Source organism: Schistocerca piceifrons, chromosome 1, assembly GCF_021461385.2.
Source record: "Schistocerca piceifrons isolate TAMUIC-IGC-003096 chromosome 1, iqSchPice1.1, whole genome shotgun sequence".
Lineage (NCBI taxonomy): Eukaryota > Metazoa > Arthropoda > Insecta > Orthoptera > Acrididae > Schistocerca > Schistocerca piceifrons.
In genome coordinates, this window is record NC_060138.1 from 389,244,010 (window position 1) to 389,263,128 (window position 19,119).

Genomic DNA, 19,119 nt, shown 5'->3' on the forward strand with positions numbered 1-19,119 from the left:
TCCAGAATTCGGACAAAGAGTTTAGTGAACCTCCCCTTGATCATCTGGGTGCATTTTGTAGGGCAAAATGAATGGTGACTGTGGTGACACAATGGAAATGATTCAGTCAACAGGACTGCTTCAAACAATAAACGCTCCAAAACATGTGTAACTGCCATAAGAGAAATGCAACAACATTCTATACATAATGTATTTTGTATCTTGCATAACACCTGTCACTCAGCGATAGCGAATGACTGTCTATAAATATCTCCCCGTACATTACCTAATCTTCTTTATCATAGTGCTATGATTAGTATGCTAGAAATACGACCGTGTAATGGTGTCAGAGTATTCTTTGACAGCACTCTCTCTCTCTCTCTCTCTCTCTCTCTCTCTCTCTCTCTCTCTCTCTCTCTCTCTCTCTCTCTCTCCCTCCCCCTCCCTCATTATTTTTTTATGACATCCAATCCTGTAAAGCTATGACCCATAAAATCTTCCCTAATGTCACCTGTTAGAGAAGTCGATAAAATTTTACAGCACCTCTCTCTCTCTTCTCTATCGAAAAAAAATAAGGTCTACTTGTTAACATCGACCATATGTGCTAATCTCATTATATAGACACGTACCGGTGCACTGGAGCAGGCAGTCAGTGATCAAAGTCGCTTCCACAGATATGTGTAAAGTCTTGTCATATGTATGGAGGAAGACCATATTCCGCAGACTATCAATCACTATAGAGGGTTCCTGTGTTGTTATTTCATAAGCAGTTTGATACATCGTTTTTTTGCTGTAACACGTCGAAATAGTGTATGACTTCAGCTGTATACACAGCCATACATTTTGTTTTTGTACCATGACTCTGAGGTCTCAGTTAGGTGCTAAACTGACATTAACACATTTCGATCCATTGGGTCTCATAGTATCGCATGGTGCAAACTACGCTGCTCTCACAACACACAGGATGCTTGAAATGAAAGACAGAGACGATGTTTATCGTCGACAAAAATGTGGAAGACAATGCAACATTTGGAAACTGGAATAGTTCGCGGCATTGTGGGTGTTTCCAAACAGCTGTCCGAAGCTGATGACCCCTACATTTAATCTCATCTTCAACGGTGCTGGGGTAGCAGATGTTTCGGTGTTCCATTTTCCAGGAGGCCAAGAGCACTTATTCTTCATATTGGGGTGCATACTGCACCCAGGTATATGATCGCTGTTTCTTTGGACACTGCGTCTTTCACTTTTATGGCTTACAACGCATAACCGCATGTGGAACAAGGATGTGTTCTGTAGGACGTAAATCGATAGAGCATGGGTAGTATGCACAGTCAGTTGGCAATCCCACTGGTCGAGGAATGGAATGATTTTCATACCTCCAGGCGCGCATGTAATATCCTCATTCCCCCACATTCTTGTCATACTTCCATTAACATAACGTACTTTCCATCAATCTTCGTAAATTTTACCAGATTTCCCGAACTTTCAAAGAATTTTACCTTATTACTCGAGGTCCAAACCACCACTGTCGACGACTTGACACGTCAACTAAACGTCTCATCACGTCGATCTCACGATGCCATCAGCCAATGAGATTGCAGCATGGACCTCAATTTCTGCACCACTGTACCATCCCTCCATTATCTTGCGAGTGCCATATACATGTGGACACATTGTGAACCCTGTTACACTGCTTGCATCACATAACAGAAGTATTATTTCTTAGTGTAGGGAATAGACATCAGCAGAGAGGAGGCTCAAAAACTACGTTCCTTAGCCGAAACACTTTACAAATTCGATAAGATTTTATGATGATTTGTGATCTCCCCCTATGTGCATGGGCATCACAAAGTATTCTCGCGTTCGTAGGATACAGCTGGAGATTGAAAGATCTCAACATAGTTGATAATTACCACCCCAAGAAACGAATCATATCCATAGCACCACTCTGTCCTCTATTTCGAAACGGGCTGCTCCTTTGTTGAACGTATTGCCTAAGGATCCTGATCAAAACTCTAGATGGTCTCTTTATGCAACTTGTAACGACTCGTCTGTCTTTAAACAACCCTTCCTGGAACAATGTCTCCGATTTAATTTGGAACTTACCAGAACTAGGAGGGCATTATACCCACTACATCTGCTGTCTCGTGAAGGAACAGAACGAGCTGAGTTCCATGTAGTCAATGGTCTAAGATATTTTGCTTTCGGAAAGAGTATAACTCGCGTTCCAAACTTGTACAACCAGCCCACACTAGAGATATAGACTGGTAATGTCATTCCAATACTGCAACTGCCGTTCTGCGAAAACTGTTCCGTACCAATCTTACTCACGTCACATATCCAATTACACACAATCTCTGTAGATGTATGCATTTTGAGGTGGTCAATTCTCTAGTATTTTTGTAGTGTTTGGATTCCACGAAAGTACTGGAAGAAATAAATGATCGCAGAACATAAAAACACACTCTCAAGTCTACAGGGTTCTTCACTTAAGCATGCTATAATGTTAAAGCAGTATGGTTTCTGATAGATTAGTATATTAATCATGTGGATTGAAAAGCTGTTAATACTGCAATGCAGGAAATACACTTCCAACACCTGACATTCATTCACTCTTTAAGTTTTCTATCTACTCACTATGATGAGAAACTTTAAGATCATAAAATTACTGTCTTCTACACCAAAGGAAAGAAAAACATAGATTCTTTGTGACACATGCACTATATACACTCCTGGAAATTGAAATAAGAACACCGTGAATTCATTGTTCCAAGAAGGGGAAACTTTATTGACACATTCCTGGGGTCAGATACATCACATGATCACACTGACAGAACCACAGGCACATAGACACAGGCAACAGAGCATGCACAATGTCGGCACTAGTACAGTGTATATCCACATTTTGCAGCAATGCAGGCTGCTATTCTCCCATGGAGACGATCGTAGAGATGCTGGATGTAGTCCTGTGGAACGGCTTGCCATGCCATTTCCACCTGGCTCCTCAGTTGGACCAGCGTTCGTGCTGGACGTGCAGACCGCGTGAGACGACGCTTCATCCAGTCCCAAACATGCTCAATGGGGGACAGATCCGGAGATCTTGCTGGCCAGGGTAGTTGACTTACACCTTCTAGAGCACGTTGGGTGGCACGGGATACATGCGGACGTGCATTGTCCTGTTGGAACAGCAAGTTCCCTTGCCGGTCTAGGAATGGTAGAACGATGGGTTCGATGACGGTTTGGATGTACCGTGCACTATTCAGTGTCCCCTCGACGATCACCAGTGGTGTACGGCCAGTGTAGGAGATCGCTCCCCACACCATGATGCCGGGTGTTGGCCCTGTGTGCCTCGGTCGTATGCAGTCCTGATTGTGGCGCTCACCTGCACGGCGCCAAACACGCATACGACCATCATTGGCACCAAGGCAGAAGCGACTCTCATCGCTGAAGACGACACGTCTCCATTCGTCCCTCCATTCACGCCTGTCACGACACCGCTGGAGGCGGGCTGCACGATGTTGGGGCGTGAGCGGAAGACGGCCTAACGGTGTGCGGGACCGTAGCCCAGCTTCATGGAGACGGTTGCGAATGGTCCTCGCCGATACCCCAGGAGCAACAGTGTCCCTAATTTGCTGGGAAGTGGCGGTGCGGTCCCCTACGGCACTGCGTAGGATCCTACGGTCTTGGCGTGCATCCGTGCGTCGCTGCGGTCCGGTCCCAGGACGACGGGCACGTGCACCTTCCGCCGACCACTGGCGACAACATCGATGTACTGTGGAGACCTCACGCCCCACGTGTTGAGCAATTCGGTGGTACGTCCACCCGGCCTCCCGCATGCCCACTATACGCCCTCGCTCAAAGTCCGTCAACTGCACATACGGTTCACGTCCACGCTGTCGCGGTATGCTACCAGTGTTAAAGACTGCGATGGAGCTCCGTAGGCCACGGCAAACTGGCTGACACTGACGGCGGCGGTGCACAAATGCTGCGCAGCTAGCGCCATTCGACGGCCAACACCGCGGTTCCTGGTGTGTCCGCTGTGCCGTGCGTGTGATCATTGCTTGTACAGCCCTCTCGCAGTGTCCGAAGCAAGTATGGCGGGTCTGACACACCGGTGTCAATGTGTTCTTTTTTCCATTTCCAGGAGTGTAGCTTTCCAGAAGAGCATGGCGCCACTGATCGTGTCCAATTAACGTTTGGAAATTATGCTATGCTCGCATTAGTCGTATAAAATTACAGTCAGCAACGGAAAAGGCATGAAACAACGACATCTGAAGAGGAAATAAACAACTGCAGAGCAGCAGTGTTTGCCATGTTAAATTACACGCTGTGCTGCACTAACTCCGTGAGCAGAACACAATCTCTCTGGTACAGAGGGATTGCCGTACCTCACAAACCCCTGTCACTGACTTCGAATCACTGCTACTACAAAACTGTCCAAATTTGGCAGACGAATGGAGTACTATGCATATATCTTCGTTCGTCTGGAAGAGAATGCCGAAATATTTTATCCATCGCTTTGGGGAATATGATTCTTCACACATTGTAAACCCTCTGCTGACTGTTATACTGAGGTTTGCTGTTAACAGTTGCAGGTAGATAGCACTATAAATAGCACACAGAACATGCAGTTGAATATGAGTCGAACGCAGGTTATTCCACACAACTGATACAGCCCAAGAGAACCATGGAAAGAATGGTGAAATGTGCGAAAAATGATCTGTCTCAGCATTTCCCGCTCTTTATAATGCATCATCAGTCTACCATTTATCATGCCTCGTTACAACTCTCTCATCCGACTATTTCATCTACTTTCTATCATCCTTTAACGCAGGTCCATGTCGTCTAGAGGCAGATGGTTCTCTTTCCTAGGAAAGCATCCAAGACAGCAGCCAACTTGCATATATTCCTATTTCCTCAGTAGACATACAGCAGAATGTTGTTAAAAACCATGATGCAACTGTTCTGTAAGTTATTTGTTACCTGACATCGCATGGTTGTGATTGGCAGAGAGTACAGGGAAACACATTGTAAATACTATTTGTTAAAGTTTAAAACACTTACACAGTCTTCCACTGAGTCAAACACACCATTCATTCAGTAGCTGTATATTGAAATCCTCAGAAAGGTAATACATTGCTCACTAGCTCAAGAAGACGTAAAAGTTATCATAGTCACATGTCTGAACACTGTAAATACTCTTTGAGTGTCTGCCTGCTTAGCTGCGTGGTTATGGCGTCGACTGAAATAAAACTCTCACTTGGCGGCTGAACTTCCCCGGACGGGGCCTCCTGGCCAGAAATGCCATACGCTCATTTCATTTTTTGCTGTTTGAGTTTAAAACACTTAAACAATCTTGCACAGGATTGAACACACGATCCACTCTGTACTTGTGTATTGCAGTCCCCAAGGTGGTAATACAATGCTCTATAGCTATAAGAGGTGATTGACAGTAACTCTGGGCTACACCTGGGTTCGTGATCCGACATATATAAATTTATTACTCCACATTTGGTGATCATCCACCTCTTATCGTTGTCCATTAGAGGCTACTGTCTCTCTGGTTCCTAGTGCTTCCATGTCAACTTTTTCTCGTATTCCTCTTGCTGTTACACGCTCTTTCCCATTTACAAGGATTTTCCTACACCACGCAGACATGTAAGTACTTCCTCATCCTCCCTCAGTTTTCTCGCATTTTGTCGTATTTTCCCTCAATTTATTCTCATTTTCCGCCAATTTTCGTAATTTTACCGATTTTATGCCACTTCCGCTCATATGATCACGACTACATTTCCGGCCATCTATTGTAAAATCGCTTGTAACTGTAGTATAGCTGTCAACACGTTACAGGACTGCGCTTTTCTTCGATGTCACTAACTGTTGCCACCTAGAATAACTCCGAAAGTATGATAGTAGCTGAAAAGTTTGTGGGGCAAATGTGGCATGGAACAACGGGGGCCACAATATGACGTTGGTTCGTTGTTGTTAGGTGATGTCGCGTCACAGATAAGGTCAACTTTGTGTTTTTTTTGTTTTCTTTTAATGGGATGCTATGGTTTGGTACTTACTTTCTGATAGCGGCCATCGAGACGAATCCAGTGATGCGTAACAGTAACGTCTTTGAAGATCAAAAAGGTGACATGAACGTCCGTTTACAGAAGGTGTTCGAACTGGTGACCATTAGTATCAATGCAGTGCTGCAATCTTCTTATCATGGATTGAGTGATATTCCTTATCACTTCGGCACTTATCGAAGCACATGGTCTAACAATTGTCTCTCGTATAACGTGCAAATAGTAAATATTCTCCGAATACGGTGTAGCCATCTAACGTGCCACTGACATGTAAACACCATTCGATGGTTTCGCAATACAACACTAATAGGAATAGTAAGACTAGTATCGTCGAATCAAGCGAGTGTGAATGATGTATTCCTTCGAAGAACAAGTCGATATGCTTCTCATTTACGGAGAAGCCAACGAAATTCAGTAACAGCTAGAGACTTATGCTCTGAAAGATATCCTCAACGTACTCACCCTACACGTCGTACGTTTAAATATGTGTATGATGAATTGAGAACAATTGGATCTTAAACGCAATAGAAACATATCCGGCAAAGGAAAGTAACAAACGAGGAAACGGAAATTGGTACTCTTGCCACTGTGGTCCGAGATCCTTGTGTTGGTTTGCGTCAAATCGCAAAGGAATCTAGCATGAACCAGAGTAGTGTTGTTTGTGTTCTGCATCGCCATAAATATCATCCTTATCATATCAGTCTCCACCAAGAATTAACTGTTACGGATAGTATGCATCGCACTGAATTCTGCCGATGGACTCAACTTCAGATTCAGAGGGATGACACATTTATAAATTTGATTTTATATACTGACGAAGCTACATTCACCAACCATGGAAATGTTAATTTGCATAACATGCATTATTGTGCAACTGAAAATTCATGTTGGCTGCGGCAAGTTGCACACCAAAAACCATGGTCGGTGAATGTATGGTGTGGGATTCTGGAGGACAGAATTATAGGCCCCTATTTCATCGAAGGAAATCTTAATGGTAGGAAGTGCACCACATTCCTGCAAGAAACGTTGGGTCTGTTATTGGAAGAAATACCTTTAGGAATAAGGAACATAATGTGGTATCAACAAGATGGGTGTCCGCCACATTTTTCGCTGATGGCTAGAAATGAGTTGTCGTGACCAGCTCGTTCGCCAGACTTGATGCCTCTGGACGTTTTCTTGTGGGGATTCGTAAAAGACATTGTTTATAAAGACGTTCCAACTACACCTGAAGATATGCGAGAGAGAATTGTGAGAGCATGTGCTTCGATACGTGCCGATGTCATAAGGAATACCACTTGTAAGCGTACTCTCATATCGCTGACTTGGTTGCGGGGTAACTTTGCGAGCAGCCACGTCTGTCGAATCGAGCGCGGGATAGGGAACTGGTATGTTGTGATGTGGGTAGCTCTGCATGTAAGAAGCATTGTTATTATGGAAGTTTAAGTGTTGCCGCAAGTGCTATTACAGTAAAGTGATGGAATATGGAAGTGATACAGAGGAAAGTGCGTCAAGATGTAATTGAAAATGAGCAGTGCTGCCGATAACGTATTTGTGCATCCTTTCGTTGCGTGTCGCACAGCATCAATCATCCGCGCCGTGTTCGGTATCCCAGAATAAACTGATGTGGATCAGTAGAAATTAGTTACCATAAAAGAGTGCAGTCAAGTGCCAGTGTCTTGTAGCGAGCGTGAAGACGTGCGTTCGATCATCGCGTTTCCGCATTATCAACAATCAGCCGCGCCGCGACGGTTACGCTCACGCTCGTAGAAGTGAGAACTGAAAAATTAACTTTACGGTCAGTGTTATATCATTACTAGTGCCAAGGACGACTGGTACCAAAAGAAATCTGTGTATGTGTAACGAGCGTAAGAACTTTCGCGCGATCATTCGGATTCCGCATCATCAGCAATCACCCGCATCGTGTCGGTTACGCGTACGCTCGTTTGAGTGATACTGTGGACTGGTAATCAGCCATTAATTGGAATAAACACTTATGAATTAGAGTGTAAACAGTGTAACCTGTGATTTCTTATCGTCTCAGAATACATATGTTCAAAGCAGACGTAGGACTGTGTTGTGTTTTAACGTTGAGTGACTCCCCTAAAACCACTCGCATATTCCGATGGATAATTTCAGGCAAGCCAGCAGCGGTGTGGAGCAGAACAGTACGAGCGCCGCGGGATTATCAGATGCGTGGTGTGGACAGGGCGCACGGTCGAAACGACAACCAGTTTAAGGGTTCAGCACCCCCATTTGTACCCCCGGGCGTGTTACACACTCAGTCCATGATAAGAAGATTGCAACACTACATTGATACCAATGATCATCAGTTCGAACACCGTCTGTAAATGGACGTTCATGCCACCTTTTTGGCCTTCATTCACCTTTAAAGAAATTACTGTTACACATCATTGGATTCGTCTCGATAGCCGCTATCAGAAAATAAGTACCAAACTACAGCATCCCATTACAAAAAAAAAGTTGACCTTCATATCTGTGACGCGACCCCTCCTAGCAACGAAATACCAGCGTCATGTTATGGCCCCCGTCATCCCATGCAACTTTTGTCCCACAAACTTTTCAGCTCCTATCATACTTCCAGAGCTATTCTTGGTGGCAATATTTAGTGACTCACCCTGTGTATATATAAATACAGGGTGATATATAATGGACGGGCCGAAGTGGCCGAGCGGTTCTAGGCGCTACAGTCTGGAACCGCGCTGCTGCTACGGTCGCAGGTTCGAATCCTGCCTCGGGCATGGATGTGTGTGATGTCCTTAGGTTAGTTAGGTTTAAGTAGTTCTAAGTTCTAGGGGACTGATGACCTCAGAAGTTAAGTCCCATAGTGCTCAGAGCCATTTGATATATAATGTGTGTGTGTGTGTGTGTGTGTGTGTGTGTGTGTGTGTGTGTGTGTGTGAGGTAATGTATAAGTTTCACGTGGGAGGCCCGAGGCTCTACTCCAAACCTACCGCAGGTGAATCCACATTCAGACACCGCCCCAGACATATCGCGGGTGGATTCGTTTTCGAACCCTATCCCACAGTGACAAGGCAGCTGGGAGACAGAACGCAATTAGCGTTGGGTGTCTTTAGCTATTTGACGACAGTTACCATCCACTTTGGTATCAGAGGAAGCGACTACCTACCCTGTGGGAAGCCTTCAGAGACCTCACAGAAGCATGTGTAATAGTTACCTGGCGAGCGTAATCTGACTGCAGGAAAAAAACTACTCTCCATGCAAACGGGATCTCATGATCAATTTAATTAATTAGTCAATCAATTGATTTCAGTGACGTGAGAGTAGCACCGATATAATTTGCGAATTGAAGCGGTAGTCAGGCGTTTTCTCGTTGTAGAAAGATATTTTACCTACACAGGGAGAAATGACCATCGTAATAAAATCAGCTATATTACTCTGTTTATAAAGTGATACGTAGTATTAACCTGATAGCAGAGCATTTTCTTAATCCTTCCTCATGAGTCAAAAATGAATTTAATATTATTGTCCTGTTGATGCAGGGCCTAACAGATATTAAATTGATAAGAACAGATTTTTTTACTGGATAAGAAAATTTTTAGAGGAAATATAGCCAACGCCATACTGTTATACTCGATTTTCACAACAAATAACGATACTTTAGAGATGTGAAAACCGTGTATGATCTGGTTTCTTTTGTCTTCGAAAATAAATCGTATAAGAGGTGGGAATCTACATTTCACGTGAGAATTTCGAAGTGAATGGACAACAACATCCTCGTTTCTAAGTGGTAAGGTGGGTTTTTCAAACTGGAGAGCCTGTGCCGAGGTGGAATTACAGTCCAAGCTGCACCTGCTTGTCTTGCAGTGTCTACAGCCAGCGGTCTACCGGAAGCAGAGGCTTAGCCTCGCGCAACCGGCGAGTACAAAGAAAAGATTCCAGCTACCAGGTAGTTGATCTTGCCTGCTGCCACAGTGACAAGCGTCCTCTTGATAGCTGAATAGCGAACCAACCAATACACTGGTAGAGTGGCGGCAGAAGCGAACGCTTGTGTTGCATCAGAAGGTTTAGTATGTCGCGAGCCCCCTCGTGTAAATTGACCAGTTGGTGGCTGGGCGCCCATGGTGATAGCCTGTCCAGCTCCTGAGCATCTGGTGTGGCAGGCGTGCGGATAATGGGAGATCGGCGGTTAGTTATCAGTGCGGTCGACCGCGAGGCGTAGCTGTTTCTTTGCGGTGTGGTCACGATCCCGGCGGCGGATGGTGCGTGGTGAGACTCAGAGGTCGGTTTGTGCTTCAGAAACATTTTTGCACCAGATACATTTAGTGAAACGTTGTGGTGAAGAAGGGTGCTTGTGTTTTCAAACGTCTGTGCATTCAAGATCTCGGATATATTTAGTGCTATGATCTGTTTCTGGCGGAAATTTAGTTGATTTCCGTAATGTTTGCGTGTGAATCTCAAACGTTGAAATTATTACAAGGAAGGATCATCATAAGGTGGTGGTGAGTGTTTTAAACGATCTATTTGATTCCTGTAAATTGTTAAGCAGTTAATTTAATAGGGTAGTGCAAATGGGCTATTTTCCGCCATTTTTTATATCGCAATTACGCGAGCTCTCCCTGTGTTCCCGGAACTAGCCAATAGGTACACAGTAGTCTATGGGTAGGTATGAAAACCTCTACCAGCATTTTTGGAAAAAATGGAAATGAGCGAATGGCATTGTTGGCCGGGAGGCCCCATCCTGGAAGTTCGGGCGCCAAATGCAAGTCTTATTTCAGTCGACGCCACATTGGGCGACTTGCGCACTGGTGATGAAGATGAAATGATGATGAGGAGAACACAACACCCAGTCCCCGAGTGGAGAAAATCTCCAACCTGCCTGGGAATCAAACACAGGCCCACCTGCATTGGAGGAGAGCACGTTACCACCCAGCTAAGCAGACACATTGGTTCATGCACAAATAGAAAGTGGCCACCTGAGAGTGAGCGGTCGTGGTTTGCTGGAATTTTCCCAGGTATCAAATATCAAAGGGATGCCACCATCCGATGCTTTGTGAGATCAAAGGAGGCCAATATCAGGGCCTGGACGACAGACACATATGGACGACCCAAAACAGCGTCTAATATAACACAATTCATTCCATTCTATGGTGCTTACAGTTATTACATTAAGGGTAGTGGGGTGGGGGGTACAGCTATAAGCTTTACCCAAGTGAGGAAGCCCTGTCTCCTGCAAATTGGTTAAATAAAGAATATGCATCAATACGTTAATGACAATGATTTGAATTTCATGTCGTGAGGTCCTTCCTCTCCAGCACTGTTGAGTCCTTTTCCCACCAATTTTTTTCTGGGAGGAATGGGAAGGGAGAGGGCGAGGTTTGGGGAGTTTGGACATCCTCTGTTGGTGGCACTGTGCACTAGCTCAGTTGATCATTGCATGTCAAGGTGAGAACACACACACACACACACACACACACACACACACACACACACACAATTTTCCAATAAGACAACAGCTCCAACTTACAGCAGTGTAATTACGTAATGATGACCTGTAGTTGCTGGACAGGGTAATACTTGCACCTTCCACACCAACAGTGCTGTACAGACTGAGCGACTTTCCACCAATTTCCAGATGGAGGAGGGGAATGGAGAAGTGGGGGAAGGGAAGAAAGGGCTGAGAGGATTTTCCATAGGGAGAGGGGTTAGTTAATCCATCGATTTAATTAATTATTCAATTAATCGAAAGTGTGCTTGTATCACCAAGAGGGAGGGATTGGGGATTTTCCAGAGGGGTACATGAGGAGCTGGAGGGGAAGGGAGGGGAGGGGGTTTCACAGATGCAAAGATTATCCCCAGGCGAACATAAATTAGTTAACAAAACAATAGGTATGCCCCTTAATGTATGCAACAAGCACTTACAAAATTCATGAGGGTCCCCTTTGCCTTAATACTAGCGCCCCTTACATCAATATGATCATCCCCTGTGTCGCACACCAGTCTGTTGGTTGCCATCCGTTGAGTTGCCATGGAAGACTCCACAGGCAGTATGTGTGTATCCACTCAACTTGGCAAGACTTGGACAACAGTGCCCTGTATATCGCATAATTGCCTCACTTCGTAGCACTGCCAAGAAATTCAAGTTTACGGTGCTGTGCCCAGCATAGCACAGACGCATACTGGTGCACGAAATATCATCGGAAGGATATGTGCTCATTTTGTCAAACTAATGCTCAGAGCCAAAAGCAGTCATCACACCACCTCCAAAGAAGTGCAATATTGTTACAACACAATAAGGTAAACGCTGATTGGTACGCATCAACCAAATCCACAAGCACCTATCTAATATTGTAACTCATCATTCCATCGAACCTCCTTCTCATGTTTTGCAGATGAACAATGGCTCTGTTTGCGCCAGTCTCGACGATATCCTGCGTTTCTGCTTGTGATCAGTAGCATCTAAGTAGCGGCATGACAGTGAATCACTTGTGGAAGGATGGCTCTATCTGTGACCTCTATTCCTGAACTGCAGCGAAAGTCTCCTGCAGTAGCTCACTTAGAAGTCTGTTGATTGGTTCACGCCGCACGCCGCCTGGACGATGTTTTATTTTAGTATTTCCCCAATATTATTATAACATTACAAACAGTGACAAGGACAAATATGCAAGGTCTAGTCAAATTAATCTGACCACCTGTTAAAAGCCTGAATAACCACCTTTTGCAGTGCAGATGTACAGGAAAAGAGTGAAGAGTGATCACATCTCCATAACTGTCTTTCATCCCGGTAGGTACCAACAGAGATGTAGAGCCTTGGTGACTCTAGTGACCAGTTGCGTAGGTTTCGCGGTATAGTAACTGTGGCGTGAACAGCTCAATTGAGGTGGTCACACAGATTCTCGATTCAACTTAAATTGGACAGGGAGAGAGGGGGGGGGGGGGGGAGCAAGGCTTGGTGCCCAGGGTGTTTGTTGTGACTTGTGGTCACATAAAAAGTGATTCATCTGAAAAGGCCACCTGTCGCCACTCAGTGGACGTACATTCGTGGTGCTGGTGTGCAAATTCCAGCCTATGTCGCCAATGAACAGCAGTCAGCATGAGTGCATGAACCAACCACCTACTATGGAGGCCCATACACAGCAACATTCGCTAAACATCTTTAAGGAGACACTGTTGGTAGTCTTTCGTTTCATCTGGGTGACCAGTTGCTCAAATAGTTGCACATCTATTTGCCCCTACACATCTCCATAGCTGTCTTTCATCCCTGTCATTAATGGCCTTGTTTTGGATAGTGCCATTTTGCTATGCATGGTATACTTCAACCACGGCAGCACACAAACAGTTCGCATCATTGCACTTTGACGTCGAACACAGGCAGTGGTCGCATTAATGTGACTGAACCATGTACCAGGTGATCAAAAAGTCTATAAAAATTTGAAAACTGAATAAATCACGGAATAATGTAGATAGAGAGGTACAAATTGACACACATGCTTGGAATGACATGGAGTTTTATTAGAACCAAAAAATACAAAAGTACAAAAAATGTCCGATAGATGGCGCTTCATCTGATCAGAATAGCAATAATTAGCATAACAAAGTAAGACAAAGCAAAGATGATGTTCTTTACAGGAAATGCTCAATATGCCCACCATCATTCCTCAACAATAGCTGTAGTCGAGGAATAATGTTGTGAACAGCACTGTAAAGCATGTCTGGAGTTATGGTGGGGGCATTAGCGTCGGATGTCGTCTTTCAGCATCCCTAGAGATGTCGGTCGATCACGATACACTTGCGACTTCAGGTAACCCCAAAGCCAATAATCGCACGGACTGAGGTCTGTGGACCTGGGAGGCCAAGCATGACGAAAGTGGCGGCTGAGCACACGATCACCACCAAACGACGCGCGCAAGAGATCTTTCACGCGCCATCTATCGGACATTTTGTAAACTTTGTTTTTTTTTTTTTGTTCTAATAAAACCCCATGTCACTCCAAGCATGTATGTCAATTTTTACCTCTCTATCTACATTATTCCGTGGTTTTTTAAGTTTTCAAATTTATACTGACTTTTTGGTCACCCTGTAGAATCTCTAACGTTATCAGTATACAGAAACGATCAATCGCACACAATCAGCAGCTCTATAAGTTTCTATGGGGATGATGCTGTTTTGCACAGGGAAGTGTCGTCGTTGGATGGACGTAAGCAATTGCAGAAATACTTGGACAAAAATCCCATCTGTTGCAATGAATGGCAGCTGTCTTTAAATGTGGACTGATGTAAGATAGTGGCTCTATGAAGAGAAAGAAGCTGATAGTATCTCAATACGTAATTAGTGGCGGACATCTTGAGTACATCACATCATATAAGTGTTTATGGATAATAATAAGAAGCAATATCAAGAGGGATGGTCATGTAAAATCAGTATCAGGGGTGGCAAATTGAAGATTTAAATTTGTTGGCAGGTTTGTGGTAAAAGGTACTGCATCTGTAAAGGGAGTCACACAAACGACGCCAGTGTGTCGAATCCTATTGTTATAGTGTTTGAAGTCTTTAGCAAGTGAACATGGAATGAATTCAGACTGTTCGGTATAGTCAACATGGAAGTGTAGCAGAAATGTTCGGGCAACTTCAATGGGAAGCCTTGGAAGAAAGACGATGTAGTTTTCACGAAACCATGTAGAGTAAATTTAGAGAACCTCTTTTCGTAGAAGATTATGGAACCATTATGCTGATATCATACATGTGAGCACAGGCAGAGGCATATAGAGCTCATATTTCCCTCCCAAATAGAGGACGAAAGAACATGTACCCTCCACCATGATTTGTGCATTGGCTTGTGGAGTATATCTGTATTTGTTGACCTTTTTTGGAGGGCACATCGATGCCATTATACACTCCTGGAAATTGAAATAAGAACACCGTGAATTCATTGTCCCAGGAAGGGGAAACTTTATTGACACATTCCTGGGGTCAGATACATCACATGATCACACTGACAGAACCACAGGCACATAGACACAGGCAACAGAGCATGCACAATGTCGGCACTAGTACAGTGTATATCCACATTTCGCAGCAATGCAGGCTGCTATTCTCCCATGGAGACGATCGTAGAGATGCTGGATGTAGTCCTGTGGAACGGCTTGCCATGCCATTTCCACCTGGCGCCTCAGTTGGACCAGCGTTCGTGCTGGACGTGCAGACCGCGTGAGACGACGCTTCATCCAGTCTCAAACATGCTCAATGGGGGACAGATCCGGAGATCTTGCTGGCCAGGGTAGTTGACTTACACCTTCTAGAGCACGTTGGGTGGCACGGGATACATGCGGACGTGCATTGTCCTGTTGGAACAGCAAGTTCCCTTGCCGGTCTAGGAATGGTAGAACGATGGGTTCGATGACGGTTTGGATGTACCGTGCACTATTCAGTGTCCCCTCGACGATCACCAGTGGTGTACGGCCAGTGTAGGAGATCGCTCCCCACACCATGATGCCGGGTGTTGGCCCTGTGTGCCTCGGTCGTATGCAGTCCTGATTGTGGCGCTCACCTGCACGGCGCCAAACACGCATACGACCATCATTGGCACCAAGGCAGAAGCGACTCTCGTCGCTGAAGACGACACGTCTCCATTCGTCCCTCCATTCACGCCTGTCGCGACACCACTGGAGGCGGGCTGCACGATGTTGTGGCGTGAGCGGAAGACGGCCTAACGGTGTGCGGGACCGTAGCCCAGCTTCATGGAGACGGTTGCGAATGGTCCTCGCCGATACCCCAGGAGCAACAGTGTCCCTAATTTGCTGGGAAGTGGCGGTGCGGTCCCCTACGGCACTGCGTAGGATCCTACGGTCTTGGCGTGCATCCGTGCGTCGCTGCGGTCCGGTCCCAGGTCGACGGGCACGTGCACCTTCCGCCGACCACTGGCGACAACATCGATGTACTGTGGAGACCTCACGCCCCACGTGTTGAGCAATTCGGCGGTACGTCCACCCGGCCTCCCGCATGCCCACTATACGCCCTCGCTCAAAGTCCGTCAACTGCACATACGGTTCACGTCCACGCTGTCGCGGCATGCTACCAGTGTTAAAGACTGCGATGGAGCTCCGTATGCCACGGCAAACTGGCTGACACTGACGGCGGCGGTGCACAAATGCTGCGCAGCTAGCGCCATTCGACGGTCAACACCGCGGTTCCTGGTGTGTCCGCTGTGCCGTGCGTGTGATCATTGCTTGTACAGCCCTCTCGCAGTGTCCGGAGCAAGTATGGTGGGTCTGACACACCGGTGTCAATGTGTTCTTTTTTCCATTTCCAGGAGTGTATACCAACACATATACTGTCCTGCCAGCCTCTAGCCAGCAATCTTCATGAGCTAAAGCAGCATGTGTTTAGGCGTGAAAATAAATTCCTCAGTATGACTTTTGGAGGCTCTTTTTTAAGGTGCAATGAATGGGTTGTAAGGTGACGGCCAAATTTCATTAAAAATATAGCATTCTGAACATATTTAAATTATAGCAAGTTACCATATTGGCTCTAAAAAAAGCTATTAACAGATATTCATGAAACAGTATTGATGTCTCCGTTCACAGTTAACCAAGTTTTTAAATGAAATAAGGCATTCCAAATCTGATGGAATCTGAAAAACAGAGAATACAGCACTTTCAAATATTGAGCACTATTAAAAAAATTGGGTAATGAGGGAAATTCGGAGTATATTATGAGCAGCCCCGAAATAGCAGGCTTGAGAACTGAGTAAGATCTTAGAAGTCTTACCCTGGTAATGCAAGAGGCGAGCAAAGCAGGTCGGGACGCAACAGCTGGGCGGAATGCCAACAGGAAAGGACTGCTAACATTACATATAATACGGCCATAACATGAGTTAATTGCTACCCGCCGTAAATTCTGGCTGTCGAAAGTACCATTGCAGCAGAATGACATCATAGACACAACAGGTGCCATCATCGTGTTGATCACGCAGAGAGCGGTAAGAAGATATAAATCAGACGTAAAATGGTTACTGAGATCACTGATATTGCAGAATGCGACCACCACTGCTTCTGAAAGGAATTTTCAGCTACAGGCAAAATGTCCAGAAAGCTGACCAGTCAAGAAAATCATCCCAAGTGAAGTCACCATCACCTCACAGTAGCAATACACACGAGACAGTTTCTTTGAAATATTACTCCTGTCCAGTGACTTGATTTACTTGTAGGCAGTTCACAGGCATCCCACCAGGAAGTTGGGCCTATGTTGGTGTACCCTCTGCTCATCAAGACTGTCTACAGTCAGTAATGGGACAGCAAATCCTGCCTGGAAGACGTTGCTACTGCCAACTGCAGTGCTGTCATCTGGGACAAGATTGATAGGGGACTGTGGGAAACATCAGCTAAAACACCTTCTGGTGGACTAATCAGTGGGTCCAGGAAGCAGTCAACAGACGTCATTGTGGACGGGCGTGCCACTGCAGCTGCCTGTCTTCCTTTCCTCAATGCTGTCGGCCTCGCCCGTGCCAGAGTTCACAGTGTGACTCACGCCGACTTCACGTACTTGGTGTAGAGCCAGTGAGTGATTGCTAGGATGCCATCTACTATGTCAGTAAGAGCGCCTCGATTACTCACTGCCCCAGAGGCATCACAGACAACACTGGCCGAGCTGCAGCCAGCATCCTGTGACGTCACTGGATGCTGAGCTCACACCTTCACCGCTGCAGTGGTCGAGACAGGAAGCGCGAGTGTGTGTCAGCACATTCTAATGTGGCAAACACCACTCGTGATGTTTTATTAGCACCTTCAAGAACTGAGCAGGCCCTCTCCCACTGAGCCACCATTTGCCCATGCCCAAAGAGTGATGACCCAACCAGATCTTGACATCAGTTACCTAATGCTGTCACCTAACGTAGCGTCTGGTCCTACTGACATTACAGCTGAGAAGGGAAAATAGCTTTCAATGCGGTAAAAATTATGCTCTCCATTCCAGTCTGCTCACTGATGCTGTGGGTCTTGTTTCTGCCAGAGTCTGCAGTATGTCGCACACTTCGTGCAGAACCAGTGGCTACTTACCTGGGTGCCGTCTAATATGTCACTGAGAGCGTCCTATTTGTCCACTGTCACGAACTGCTAAAACCAGAGGCAGTGCAGACAACAGTGGAGGATCCTCAGTCTTGAAATAGCTTTCACATTAACGGCTATTCCTCGCTGGTAGAAATAAAAATGATTACCAACTGCAAATTCTAAGTTTCAGATACACAGAATTGTCATACCAGTAATGAAAACTTTATTTAATTTACTCAAGACACTCTAGGCACAATTTTACTCTTCCGTTTATTTCTGTTGTTCATCCATTTGTTCTTTTCAACTGCCCAAATACAAAAAGCGGCAAACTCGTTCTGTGACTTCATTGTTAATGTGTATAATTTTTTTGATGTGTTGATTATACATTATTTTTGCCTTCATACAATTTATTTTCAGGATTCCTTTCAAACTTTCTCTGTTATGATCTTATATTGATTGTTGCTGTCGGGTATGCTCTAGAAGTGAAGGCGAAGGTAGCTCAAATTTATTCCATTACCACATATTCCTTCTTTTTTTCTCAGTTTCAGGATATTAAAATTTCCTTTAGCGCTACTGAGTGCAATTGAGATGATATGGAATTTTCTTTTTCTATTCTGAACTTCTCACTACCCTGGTAAGGTCTAATGGAAGTTTTAGCACTGATGTATACAGTTTTATATGCACTAAATAGGTCGAATCGATGCCTTGTTCATGTATTGCAAATAGCGCATGTATTGTTGAAATTGAGTCAGAACCCTTCCCATAATCTATGAATGCAGGGCAAATGACTTCTTTTAGGGCCAGACTCATCTTGATTAAAATTCATTTTTTCTGTGTGTCTTTCTATGCTTTATAGAGCTCATCTCTATAAAGCATAGAAAGACACACAGAAAAAATTGTATGTCTCCTTTCATGCGAACTGGTGTAGCAATAGCATTGTTCCAGTTTTGCAGAATTACCCTCTTCTGCAGATATTCAGTAAATAATTTCGCAGGTAAGTTCCCGTTGTCTAACTTTTCCTCAAGTCTTAACGATTTTCTGAAG